This window comes from Talpa occidentalis, unplaced genomic scaffold (genome assembly GCF_014898055.3).
Source record: "Talpa occidentalis isolate TD23 unplaced genomic scaffold, MPIMG_talOcc4v2.1 talOcc4.425, whole genome shotgun sequence".
Classification (NCBI taxonomy): domain Eukaryota; kingdom Metazoa; phylum Chordata; class Mammalia; order Eulipotyphla; family Talpidae; genus Talpa; species Talpa occidentalis.
Window position 1 is genome coordinate 17,965 of NW_023604574.1, and position 13,176 is coordinate 31,140.

Below are 13,176 nucleotides of genomic sequence, written 5' to 3' on the forward strand. Positions count from 1 at the left end.
GCATAAATAAATCAAATAAATCTTTTAAAAATTATTGTGATATTAAGAATTTGCTTCACACAAAAAAATTACTTCACCAACTTGGGTATGAAATGAATGACTATAATAATAAAATTAGCTTTGACTTGTCCCACCCTTTACTAATGGGAAACTAGAAATTAAATCTTAGTCATTGTTGACTTCCTTACCTATGAAATAATGGGAATGCCACTCTTGGGTGAAACAGAGTACTTGGGAAAAGACCTGTGTCTTCAGTTTATACCTGTGTACATGCTGCTCAGAGTTATGTGGTCTTGGCAGTAGTGCCAAGATTCCTGTCACATCTTTGGCAAAATGTTCTCTGGTGAGTTCCTGAGCTTCTTTAGGTGTATCTGAGGCCCATAGAACCTACAGAGCTCCACCCACCCCCACCTTATTAAAAAAAGTCTTCTGCACTTTCAACCTTGCCTTCCTACTCTAAAAAGCACTTGCCTCCTTTCTGTCTATCTTTGTATGTATAACCTGACAATCTCTGAAATCCGTTCAGGATTTTATTCCTTTGACATTTTGATATTAATGTAGCTGGATGTTTTGTAGAATCTTCTCCAAAAAGGAAGTCAGCCATTTTTGTTATCCTGAGTCAGGAGATTTGTATTGGAAGTTTCAAGCACTGACTCATACTTTCTAGAGCCAACCTAACTTCTGGCCATTTCTCCTCTGGCCATAGAGACCTTTCCTAACCACCCCATCAGTCTCATTAATCTCTATCATATTTCCCTTTAACTTTCATGGCATTTAACATAATTTGTCTTGTCCATTTGTTGTTTTACTCTCTCCAACCCAGAACACCCTGTTTATTGTTCTATTGTTACCCCGTGAAGCAGATTAAGTATAATCACATTAGTTTTAACTATAATAATTTTTGAATAGGTGATAAATTCGCCTGCAGAGAGTGCACAAGGATATGCTGTAAACGGTTTACCTCCCACGACATGCTTCCCAGAATCCAGTTCCCCTTATAGGTGGTAATTAGTAATTTCTTCACATCTGAATTTCCAATCTACATTTTACTTAATTAGAATTTCTAAGCCCTAGGGATGTGGTAGTGAACACGCACTGCTCCACAAGACCCTCTAAAAACCGAATCGTCAGCGATTTTAATAGTTCCCGTAAAGGTTTGGGCAGAGGGCTTCACTACCTCCTTCCGCCACTTTTCAAGTCCTCAGGACGCTGGTGAAGGTAGCAGCACATCCCTTTGACTCTCAGTTTCCGGTTCACAAGTAACTCAGGTCAGGTAGCTTGACAGTTGCCATGGCTCCGGGCTCTGTGCGTCTTACGTAAATTCACGGCGCCGACTGATGACGTTAAGTTCCGGCGCTCTCCGAGGGCGGGGAGCAAGGTGTGGGGGGGAAATTTAGCTATTACAGTAGCAGGGTCATGAAGAAGAGGCGGCGGCGGGAGGAAGGAGGAGGTGGTGGGGGCGCGAAATTGCGGTAGCTGCCCGCTGGGCTGGTGGTTTGGCTTTGTGGGAAGGGCGTAGTTCGTACTCTCTCTTGGGGCAGTGGCCGGGGCTCGGGGCTGAGAGCGGCTGTAGGGCCGCCTCCCCGGGCCCCCTGGCTCCGCCATGTTCCGTAGGGCACGCCTTAGCGTGAAGCCGAATGTCAGGCCTGGCGTAGGCTCTAGGGGCTCCACCGCCCCCAATCCCCAGCGTGGACCAGAGACTTCCAGGCCGCCAGAGCCTTCCGTAGCCTCTGCTCCAAAGCCAGCGGAATCTACAGATGTGCCCCCAGTGGATTTCGGGGGAGCGGAACCCCAAGAAAAGACACCCGGCAATAGGTGAGTGCTTGCAGAGGGGGAACGTTTTCGTCTCTTCCTCGCCTCTCCGGGCTTATCACCTGGAAGCTGAGCAAATGAACTTTACCGTACTTTCTTGCTGTCACTAAGTCCCATGAATTCAATTCACACTGCAATTTGTCCCTCTGACCACAGGATGTGGCAAATGTGAATTTTGTTACAGTTTATAGATTCTCGGGGAGGGGACCAAGTCTTCGAGGGCTGGTGGAAGGAATTCAGGTGTAACAGTCTCGAAGTGAAGAATACGTACACCTGGTAGTAATTAGAAAATTTAGTTTACCATAGTTTTCATTTTTATGGACACTTTGCGGGAGTTAAGTAATTTTAAAATTTTCCAAACATTTATTTTTAAAAGAAGTCCGGCGTTACTTTGATCTTGGTGATTTACGACAACGGAAGGACATCTGGCTGGGTACATCCTTTGATTTAGCTATGATGACCTTGTTTTCTGAAAGAAAAGCATGTGTCTCATGTACCACATTTGATTCAGTATTCGCCTAAATTTAACAATTGATAGGTTTGGTCCGAGCAGAATATGCTTATTTGTGGTATAGAGATTACATTACCTGCTTTGGAGCGTTATCATGAAGATCAGAGATAACTGATATAAACTGTCTTTCCCATGTTTTGGCAGACGGGTTAGGTGTTCTTGGCATAGTGTTTTGTGGTTGCCTACAAAATGTTACTTGATGAAAATAAGGTGATGGAGCAAAGATGTGTTGGGCTGATTATAGCTTCTATTTCTTGTATACTTTGTATGTAAGGAAACCAATAAAAAATCAGTCCTATGTAATGGCATTAAACTGGTACACATCCTTTTTATGCTGGCACAGGAGGTTAAAGTCTTATTCCTTTCATTTTGGTTCAGCTTCCTCTGTTGACTTGAACTGGTCCTTGTTGGAGGGTTTTATTTTTTATGTAGTTTTTTTTTTTTTTAAAAAGATTTATTTATTTATTTATTTATTTATTTATTTATTTATTTATTTATTTATACAAGCACTGGGTACAGTCAGAAGCACGGGAGGGTGAGAGAATTCACCAGAGCCAGAGCGGGGAGCAGAGCAGGCAGAAGGACCGAAGTACACTGCTGAGGGGAGCAGCAGGCGGCAGGAGAGGTCTACGCGCCATGTGGGACCCTCCTCCAGTGGCCGGGGAGCAGCCGGGGATCGAACCGGTGCTGCAGAGGCTGCGGGCAGCTTCACAACCCAGCGCTCAACCGCTGCGCCACCGGGGAGGCCCTGGAGGGTTTTATTTTGATATCTTGGTGATGCTTAGTCATTTCCAAGTTTCCTACATGAATTGTTTCAAAAATTTTTCCCACACTGCTTATGAATACATGATGATTAATAATTTAATACATTGTTCAGTATATAGTCTTGACACATTTAAGACTAGAGAATATGTAATTGTTTTTTTACAGCTGATATTGAAGGAGTATACTTTATTTTTCTTTATTTTGGGTCTTTGCTAGCTGTAAAAATCTAAGGGTATGGTCCTTACACAGTATAATTGGGTGAAATGTAAGTGGGCATGTATCACATTACTAGAAGGACCGAGATAAGACTTTCAACTGGAGGCTTTTTGAAAAGTTATTCTTACAGATTTTAGACATTTTCCACTTTCACATAAAACTAATCATAGTATTTGGAAAAAGGTAGATTGCTTTTAGTTTAGCTTTTTTTTTTTTTTTTCCCCTTAGAAGAACTAGGGTGTAGGTCAAAGGTGCTGGGGGGGAGAGGATTGATTTTCCAGAGACAGAGTGGGGAGCAGAACAGGCCAATTTACTGAAATACACTGCTAAGGGTAGCAGTGGGCCAGACAGGAGAGCTCTGCTGTGCCATAAGTGGGTTAGCTCCCTTAACAGTGATAGCACTGAGACTTAACCCATAGGCCACCATGGAGTCCCAGCTTTTAGTTCTTGACTTACACTTCCTATCTTTTTAATTTGCCTCAGGTCATTCCTGAAATATTTATGTGCAATTTGAATTATATCATATGTGTAACTTGGACTGATTGATCACTTTTGACAAATATAAGTGATTTTTGCCTCAAACATAATTTGGTTTAATTAATGTCGCCAATGTACATCTTCAAATACTGCAATACAAAAATTCAGAGATTAGAAGTTTTCTGTATTCTGGCTTAGCTAATCTCAGGTTGATAATTCAAACAAAATGTCAATACTTAGCATCAGTTTAGAGGGATGTTAGTGTAGCTTGTGAACTTAATTTAAAAAAACGAAGTTATTTGGTAATTCAGATTATACTAAGCTTTGTTTTGTAATTTAGGGTGGGCTTTTTTTTTTTTTAAAGATTTATTTATTTACGCATCAAGAGCTGGGGTGTAGGCCAGAGGTCCAGGGGGTGAGAGGATTCACCAGAGACAGAGTGGGAAGCAGAACAGGCAGGTCTACTGAAATACACTGCTGAGGGGAGCAGCAGACGCATCAAGAGAGGTCTGCTGCGCCATGTATGTCACCTCCCTGGCCGGGGATTGAACTTGTGCTGCAGTGGCCACCAATAGCTTCATAGTGCTGCGACTTAACCGTTTTCCCCCACTTACCTGGGCTTTTTTTTTGAGGGAAAAGTATGAGCATTAAATTATGGACTCTAATGTGCTTAGGGATTTCAAATTTGAAAAAGATATACTATCTTCATGAGGATTTAGATATTTGTTGAAAAGATCTATCAAACATAATTTTTATTTCAACCTCTGCCATAATTAACATCTCTCTGTTGAATTTTAAAATGAGATTACTATTTTGGATTTTTACCAGGCTAGTTTTTAAAACTAGAATATTTAATAAGGGACCAGGAAAAAGAATAACTATAAGAAAGAAAAAATCAAAATCAACAACAACTATGAACCAGAGACACACTATGGGGGTGCGGGGTGGGAAAAGGAGGGATTGGGGTCAAAATAAGGGGTTGCAATTGTATGGGGAATATAAAAATAAAATTAAAAAAAAACTAGAATATTTAAAAGAAGGTCTTAATTTTTCTTTTTTAGTTTCAACAGTGATAAAAGGACTGATGATGAGAGTGATGTTGAAGAATCCAGTAAATCTTCCACTACTGTTTCACAGAGAAAAAAGCGAGTATCAAGTACTTCTAATTCGGTTAAGCCTAATGTCAGCATTCCTTCAGAACCTCATCCCTTACCTACAGTTAATCAAGAAGCTATACAGCCTAATTCCATTCCACCCAAAGAGAAACAGCCATGTTCCGACAGATATCGAATATATAAAGCCCAGAAACTGAGAGAAATGTTAAAGGAAGAGTTGAGAAAAGAAAAGGTAAGGGAAAAAATTCAGAATATTGACTGTTGCCTGCTATATTTCTGTTTTCATAGTGGTCAGACATCATTGAAGGAAAAGTAAGCATTTGTAGTATTTTTTTCCCCAAAGATTTCTTTATTTCTGCATACAAGAGCTGGGGTATAGGCAGAGGTGCAGAGAGGTAAGAGGATTCTCAAGAGATAGAGTGGGGAGCAGAACAGGCAGACTGACTGAAGTACACTACTGAAGGGAGCAGCGGGTGAGACAGGAGAGGTCTGTTGCACCATGTGGGTTGGCTCCCTGGCCGGGCATCGAACTCATGCTCAGTGGCTGCCTGTAGCTTCATAGTGCTGAGAGTTAACCCCTTGTGCCATCAGGGAGGCCCATCTGCAGATTTTGATGAGGAACAATACCAAATAACATCTTGATATAATGAGAATATTCCTTTTTATTTTTTATTTTTTTAAATTTATTTTATTTTTTTAAGATTTATTTATGCATACAAGAGCTGGGGCACAAGCCAGAGATGCGGGGGGTGAGAGGATTCACTGGATACAGAGTGGGAAACAGAACAGGCAGACTGACTGAAATACACTGCTGAGGGGAGCAGCGGGTGAGACAGGAGAGGTCTGCTTTGCCATGTGGGTTGCTCCCTGGTGGGCTGGGAATTGAACTCATGCTGCAGAGGTTTGGATTGCATCATTGTGTGGTGCTTAACACATTGCTCCACCAGGGAGGCCCCAGAATATTCCTTTTTTTAACTGATTGATTAAGAAGCACTTAATCAGCTTTTTTTTGGACTTAAGCAATTTTTTTTCTTGCTATATTTTTCATTGTATTTGGATGAGGCCACAATAGAGTTTTATTTTTTAAAGATTTATTTTATTTATTTATGCATACAGAAACTAAGGTGTAAGCCAGAGGTGGGGGGGGAGGGGTGGATTCACCAGAGACACAGTGAGGGGCAGAACAGGCAGATCTACTGAAATACACTGCTGAGGGGAGCAGTGGGTGAGATTAGAGAGATCTGCTGCATCATGTGGGCTAGCTCCCTGGCCAGGGATTGAACTCATGCCACAGTGGCTGGTGATAGCTTGACAGTGCTGAGACTTTAATCCCTGCATCACCAGGGAAGTCCCCACAAATAGAGTTTTTTTTTTTTTTTTAAAGATTATTTATTTATACAAGCACTGGATACAGTCAGAAGTGCGGGAGGTTGAGAATTCACCACAGTCAGAGCGGAGAGCAGAGCAGGCAGACTGATGAAGTACACTGCTGAGGGGAGCAGCGGGCGGGAGGAGAGGTCTGTGCGCCATGTGGGACCCTCGCCCGGCGGGGGATCAAACCGGCGCTGCAGAGGCTGCGGACAGCTTCGAAACCCAGCGCTCAACTGCTGCACTACCAGGGAGGCCCCACAAATAGAGTTTTATACACATACACACAGATACACATACAAGCATATTTATAAAATAAACATCTGATTTTCATGAAGATGTTCAGTTGACATGAATTAGTCATTTAAATTATGACAAATGTAGCTGAATAAAATGAATTGGTTATTTTTCCTAAATTGAGAATGTGGAAAATTATAAATGGGAAAAATTTGCATGTATGTAGGTAGTCCATGTTCTTTTTAATTTTGAGGGTTATTTTTCTGAGAAAGCAGTGTAACAGTAGTAATGAATGCAAGCTTGTTGTTTGATGCGTAAGCTTTGAATCTTGGATTTATCCTTACTGTGTGACCTTGGGCAATTTTTAAAAAATATTTATTTATTTATGCATCCAAGAACTAGGGTGTAAGCCAGAGGTGCAGGAGGTGAGAGGATTCACCAGAGACAGAGTGGGGAGCAGAACAGACAGATGTACTGAAATACACTGCTGAGGGGAGTAGCGGGAGAGACAGGAGAGGTCTGCTGAGCCATATGGGTTGCTCCCTGGCTGTCTGGGGATCGAACTCATATGGTAGTGGCTGGCAGTAGCTTGATAGCCCGATCTTTTTTTTTTTTTTTAATTTTTAAAAGATTTATTTATTTATTTATACAAGCACTGGGTACAGTCAGAAGCACGGGAGGGTGAGAGAATTCACCAGAGCAGGAGTGGGGAGCAGAAGAGTCAGACTGATGAAGCACACTGCTGAGGGGAGCAGCAGGCGCGGCAGGAGAGGTCTGCGTGCCATGTGGACCCTCGCCGGTGGCCGGGGATCTAACCGGCGCTGCAGAGGCTGCAGGCAGCTTTGCAGCCCAGCACTCAACCGCTGCGCCACCGGGGAGGCCCTAATTTTAATATTCAGTTTATAAATTTTTTCCTGATAGTAGGCTTCATTATGATATGAATAATATTAGGACTTGACACTGAATATAACAGTGTGTACTTGAATATAATACATCTGAAATTCTTATATATTTATAGAAGTGGGTCTGTGTGTGTTTGTATATCTAGAAGCAATGGAAAAACAAGTATGTAATAAATGAAAGTCAGAGACCACCAGATCGTACAAAAATGACTATGAGAGACTTCATATATTACCTGCCAGATAACAACCCAATGACGTAAGTAAACTTTATTCCTGTTATACTTTGAGTATGTTGTGATTTAATTATCACATTTGGAGTGGTGGTTCATGTTTTCCAAAAGCATGTGGACAAAATTTGTAACACTTATGACCGTTTTTAAGATAGAATTTTATAACAAAAATTAGTGGTATTTCAAGTAGCTTCTTTCTTGGGGTGGTAAATGATGCCCTTTACTGCGAAGACTAAAAATAAATTTCCTTTTGTATACTAAGACTAAGTAAAATAGCTAAACAACTTTTTTGTAATAAAGATTGTGATTTCTATTTTTTATACTCTGTGACCTGATCTGATGTAGAAGGGTGATATATTTTATATGCCCTATCTCCTGATTAAATAGAGGCAATTTGATTACCAGATTCTCCAAGAACAAAGCTACTTTAATCAGAGTTAGCCTGTGGAGGCAGAGGGTTTTTACTAAACCTCATAGCTGTGTGTGGATGGTTTAGCTGGTGGATGTAGAAGTAGAAAGTAGTGGCATATCACCAGTGTAGCCTGTTTCTGATTTACCAGGTTTTTGACCTAGTTGAAAGAAGTTCCAGACTCTAAGTTTTGGAGTGTTTGCCAGTTGGGAGTTGGAGACAAGCCACATAGGTTGCTTCATGCCTCAGGACTGGGACCTCCCCATCACTGAAATAAGAAAGAAGAATAAAGGCCCTACTTAAGGCCTGATGAATTATTGTATTTGATGATGAAAATTTTTGACTGAAAAATTGACAGTTGTGCCATATCATCATTAATAGTAGTATTATGGTATATATAATTATTTAAAGGAAAGTTAAAATAATTTGATTTTTGCGTACAGATATAATTGACAAGATGTAAAATTGTTTAAAAAGTATTCTGTTCTTTGTGTTTATAGTCTTCCCTAGAGCAAGAAAAGAAAACTGAAAAATCATTGCCACCAGTCCAGACAAGAGAGTAAGTATCTCATTCTTTTTGAATCAATCTGCTTAAATAGAATCGCAAGAATAAGTTACTATCAGATTTAAATAAAAATGAAAGCCTTATGTTATTTGCGTAGTACGTATATGAATGGCCAGTGTTAGTGATTTTAAGTTAAAGCTTTAAGAATTGAAAGTAATTTTGTTTTATATTAATACTCTATGTTTACATATTACAAAATTCAAAAGGATGAAAAGTGTATACAGGTAAAAGTCTTCCATCCTTGTATTTCTGCCACCTAGTTCCCTCCCTGGAGGCAACAAATGTAATCAATTTTAAATGTATCATTCTGATTCTAGTTCTAGTCATTATCTGTTCAGGCAAACATGCATATATTTTCTTTTTCCTTCTTTCCCTTTTTCTTTTTTTTTTTTTTAAAGATTTATTTATTATACATACAAAAACTGGGGTACAGGCCAGAGGTGTGGGAGGGTGAGAGGAATCACCAGAGACAGAGTGCGGAATAGAACAGGCAGGTTGACTGAAATACACTGCTGAGGGAGCAGTGGGTGAGACAGGAGAGGTCTGCTGCGCCTTGTGGGTCACCTCCCTGGCTGGGGATCGAACTCCTGCTGTAGTGCTACAGGTAGCTTCATAGTGCTGTGACTTACCCCTTGCGCCACCAGGGAGGTCCCTCCTTTTCCTTTTTTAGCTTTTTGTTCACACTGTGGGTATAGTTTTGATGTCACTCTTAGCTTTTTTTTTTTTTTTAAAGATTTATTTATTTATGCACAAAAGCTGGGGTACAGGCCAGAGATGTAGGGGGTGAGAGGATTCACCAGAGACAGAGTAGGGAACAGAACAGGCAGACTGAAATACACTGCTGAGGGGAGCAGCAGGCGAGATAGGAGAGCTCTGCTGCGCCATGTGGGTTGCTCCCTGGCCAGCCGGGGATCGAACTTGTGCTGCAGAGTCTGAAGATTGCTTCATAGTGCAGTGCTTAACCCCTTACACCACCAGGGAGGCCCCTCTTAGCCTATTTTTTTGTGCAAACCCCTGTTGCTTTCCAATTGCACTGTCATATGTTACTTTCTTCCCAAGAAATCTCTTCAAGAGACCATTTAGAAAGTTATTGTATCCTTGTAATTCAAGGTAGAGATATTGTGGGAAATTAGCAGAAACATTGGGATTTTCTGATTATCACTTCAAGGGTACTGGCTACTTGTTTTGCCTAGGACTCTGATAGCTTAAAATAGAACTCCTAAGTTTTAAAAATAGGTTATATATATTATATATATTATAAATAGGTTATATATTATAGGCTATGTTTGCTTTAATAAAACCTTAAGGTGACAATGTAGCCAAATGGAAGGTATATGAGATTTGGAGTCATTTGAAAAACTGACTTCTTGGTCTACCCTTACTGTTTTGTAAATTAGAGCGAAGATTTTCTTTTCTGAGCCTCAACTGGATATGAAAAAACTAACCTAGAAGTGTTGGCTCTGAAGAGTTACTAAATTATATGGAAAGTAATGCTATTTACTGTAAGGATTATTTTGATAATTCTACAATACTTGAATGGCTTACTCTGCTACTGTATTAGAGAAGATGAGCATTTCTCTTTATTTTCGAAGAGAGTAAAGGCTTTTTGTTACTAGGTGCTATGAATAATATTTGAGAAAATATTATAACTATGTCTTTAGCAATACATAATATTCTCTGTTAGGTTATAGGGAAAGTTCAAGATACCTGGAAGGTTGAATTTGCAATAATTTATTCAGTAGTTCATATTATTCAGGAAACACTTCTCATCTGTATGTGAAATAACATTTCTTCACATTTTTTAGACAAGAAAATAAAAGTACTCCTGATGCTGAAGATAATGAAGAAATAGAAGAAGAAACAGATGATGGCCCATTGCTGGTTCCTCGAGTTAAAGTGGCTGAAGATGGTTCTATTATTTTGGATGAAGAAAGGTAAGTTAAAAAAAGAGATTGTGGTTTCATGAGTAAACAAATGTGCTATGTTTAATGAGAGAAGTTTTCTTTCATTCTTTCTTAGACTTTGACGTGATTTTTGCATCAAACCTACCAGGTTTAATTCTCAGTTATAATACTAAATTTCTAAATTTGCTATTGTGAAATTAGGTGTCTTCCCAAAGTTTATTTTTTAAGGTTTAATTTATTTATTTATGCATATAAACTGGGGTGTAGGCCAGAAGTGCTGGGAGGGAATTGGGGGTGTTTGAGGATTCACCAGAGACAGAGTGGGGAGAGAGCAGAACAGGCGGATCCCCTGAAATACACTGCTGAGGGGAGCAGCAGGTGAGACGGGGAGGTCTGCTGTGCCAGGTGGGTTATCTCCCTGACCGAGGATTGAACTCATGCTGCAGTGGCTGGCAATAGCTTGATAGTGCTGAGACTTAACCCTTGTACCACCTGGGAGGCCCCCAACATATATTTTCTTTTTTCCAATTTTTTTTTTAATTTATTTATTTACAGGGCCTCCCCGGTGGCGCATCGGTTGAGCGCTGGGTTGCGAAGCTGGCTGCAGCCTCTGTGGCGCCAGTTCGATCCCGGCTGCTCCCCTGCCACCGGAGGAGGGTCCCACATGGCGCACAGACCTCTCCTGCCGCCCGCTGCTCCCTCAGCAGTGTACTTCAGTCCTTCTGCCTGCTCTGCTCCCGCTCTGGCTCTGGTGAATTCTCTCACCCTCCCGTGCTTCTGATTGTACCCAGTGCATGTATAAATGAAAACAAAACAAACAAATAAATAAATAAATAAAACATGCCTCTATTAAAAAAAAAAGTATTTATTTACACAAGTACTGAGTACAGTCAGAAGTGTGGGAGGGTGAGAGAATTCACCAGAGCCAGAGCGGGGAACAGAACAGGCAGACCTACAAAATACACTGCTGAGGGGAGCAGCGGGCGCAGCAGGAGAGGTCTGCACTCCATGTGGGACTCTCGCTGGTGGCCGGGGATCGAACCGGCGCTGCAGAGGCTGCGGGCAGCTTCGCAGCCCAGCGCTCAAGCGCTGCGCCACCAAGGGAGGCCCCCAACGTATATTTTTAAAAGAAATAGGAAATAAATTAGTAGTAAATAAATTTTGAAAAGTGATGGAAATTTTCTTACTTTAATTAAAAAATCACCTTACGCATTTAAATTTTATTATAATAAAACAAGTACTATTAATAGTATTGCACGTTGTTTTCTTAATTTGTGATGATGATTTACTGGTCATTAAATAGTTAAATCATATTTACTTGTGTTCATGAATGCTAACATTTCTTACTGATACATATTTTATTTATTTATTATTTTTTATAGAGGCATGTTTTATTTGTTTGTTTGTTTGTTTATACATACAGTCAGAAGCGCGGGAGAGTGAGAGAATTCACCAGAGCCAGAGCGGGGAGCAGAGCAGGCAGAGGACCTAAGTACATTGCTGAGGGGAGCAGCGGGTGGCAGGAGAGGTCTGTGCGCCATGTGGGACCCTCCTCTGGTAGCCGGGGAGTAGCCGGGGATTGAACCGGCGCCGCAGTGGCCACGGACAGCTTCGCAACCAGCGCTCAACCGCTGCGCCACCGGGAGCCCTCTTACTGATACATATTAAATATGGGAAACATGCAGAACTCAATAAGGCAGTTTTTTAGGTGACCCAGAGATTTTATAAATTTCAATATTGCTGCTTAGAATTCTAAAAATAAGTTGACATTTATTTTATCCCTTAGCAATCACATTTTAAGTTAAAATTGGCAGATTCTTTCAAAGTATGCATACTTCTAATAATTATTATTGTACTTTTGAAGTGACTGCCATGGCAGATTTCAAAATGTAATTGTTTGGATTTCGTTTGCTATTTGTTTCATTACTTGTTTTTAGTGTGGATCTGTTTGAAAATGTGTTTCTTTCAGTTTAACTGTAGAAGTTTTAAGAACAAAAGGCCCTTGTGTTGTTGAGGAGAATGACCCCATATTTGAGCGTGGCTCTACAACTACATATTCCAGCTTTAGGAAAAACTATTACTCTAAACCATGGTCAAATAAAGGTAACTCATTTTTATTTATTTATTTATTTGAGTTTATTACTTTATTTTTTTAAGACTTATTTATTTATGCGTAGAAAAACTGGGTATAGGCCAAAGTGGGTGAAACAGAGTGGGAACAGAAACAAGTGGATTACTGAAATACACTGCTGAGGGAAGCAGCAGGTAAGACAGGAGAGGTCTGCTGTGCCCTATGTCAGGGATCGATCTTGGGCTGCAGTGATGATAGCACTGAGACTTAACCTCTAGGCCACTAGGGAGACCCAATACTATATTTTTGAAGATTTTATTTATTTTTTACATATTACTTAGCATATCCTTGTTTCTTACACAGTGTAACATTGCACTGGCTATTACTGACAGTTTTCTTTAGGCCACTTTGAATGAGACCAGTTAGGCAGGATGTCTTTTTTAAAAAAATTTCAACTGGGTCTTCCCCAGTAGTGCAGAGGTTAAAGTGTCAGCACTATCAAGCTATTGCCAGCCACTGCTGCATGAGTTGATCGCAACCAGGGAGCTAACCCACATGGAGATCCCTGGCCAGGGAGCTGTCTCTCTGTTCTGC

General features: G+C 40.6%; 2 long non-coding RNA genes across 2 annotated transcripts; both read left to right on the forward strand.

The window, feature by feature from the left end:
• Positions 1 to 1,411: 1,411 nt before the first annotated feature.
• On the forward strand, positions 1,412 to 7,653 carry LOC129146831 (uncharacterized). The gene is made up of 3 exons (XR_008554097.1): positions 1,412 to 1,815; positions 4,843 to 5,128; positions 7,550 to 7,653. It is a non-coding gene; the product is annotated as an uncharacterized LOC129146831 (long non-coding RNA).
• Positions 7,654 to 8,549: 896 nt separating this feature from the next.
• On the forward strand, positions 8,550 to 12,608 carry LOC129146832 (uncharacterized). Its single transcript, XR_008554098.1, has 3 exons — positions 8,550 to 8,601; positions 10,413 to 10,541; positions 12,481 to 12,608. It is a non-coding gene; the product is annotated as an uncharacterized LOC129146832 (long non-coding RNA).
• Positions 12,609 to 13,176: the final 568 nt, after the last annotated feature.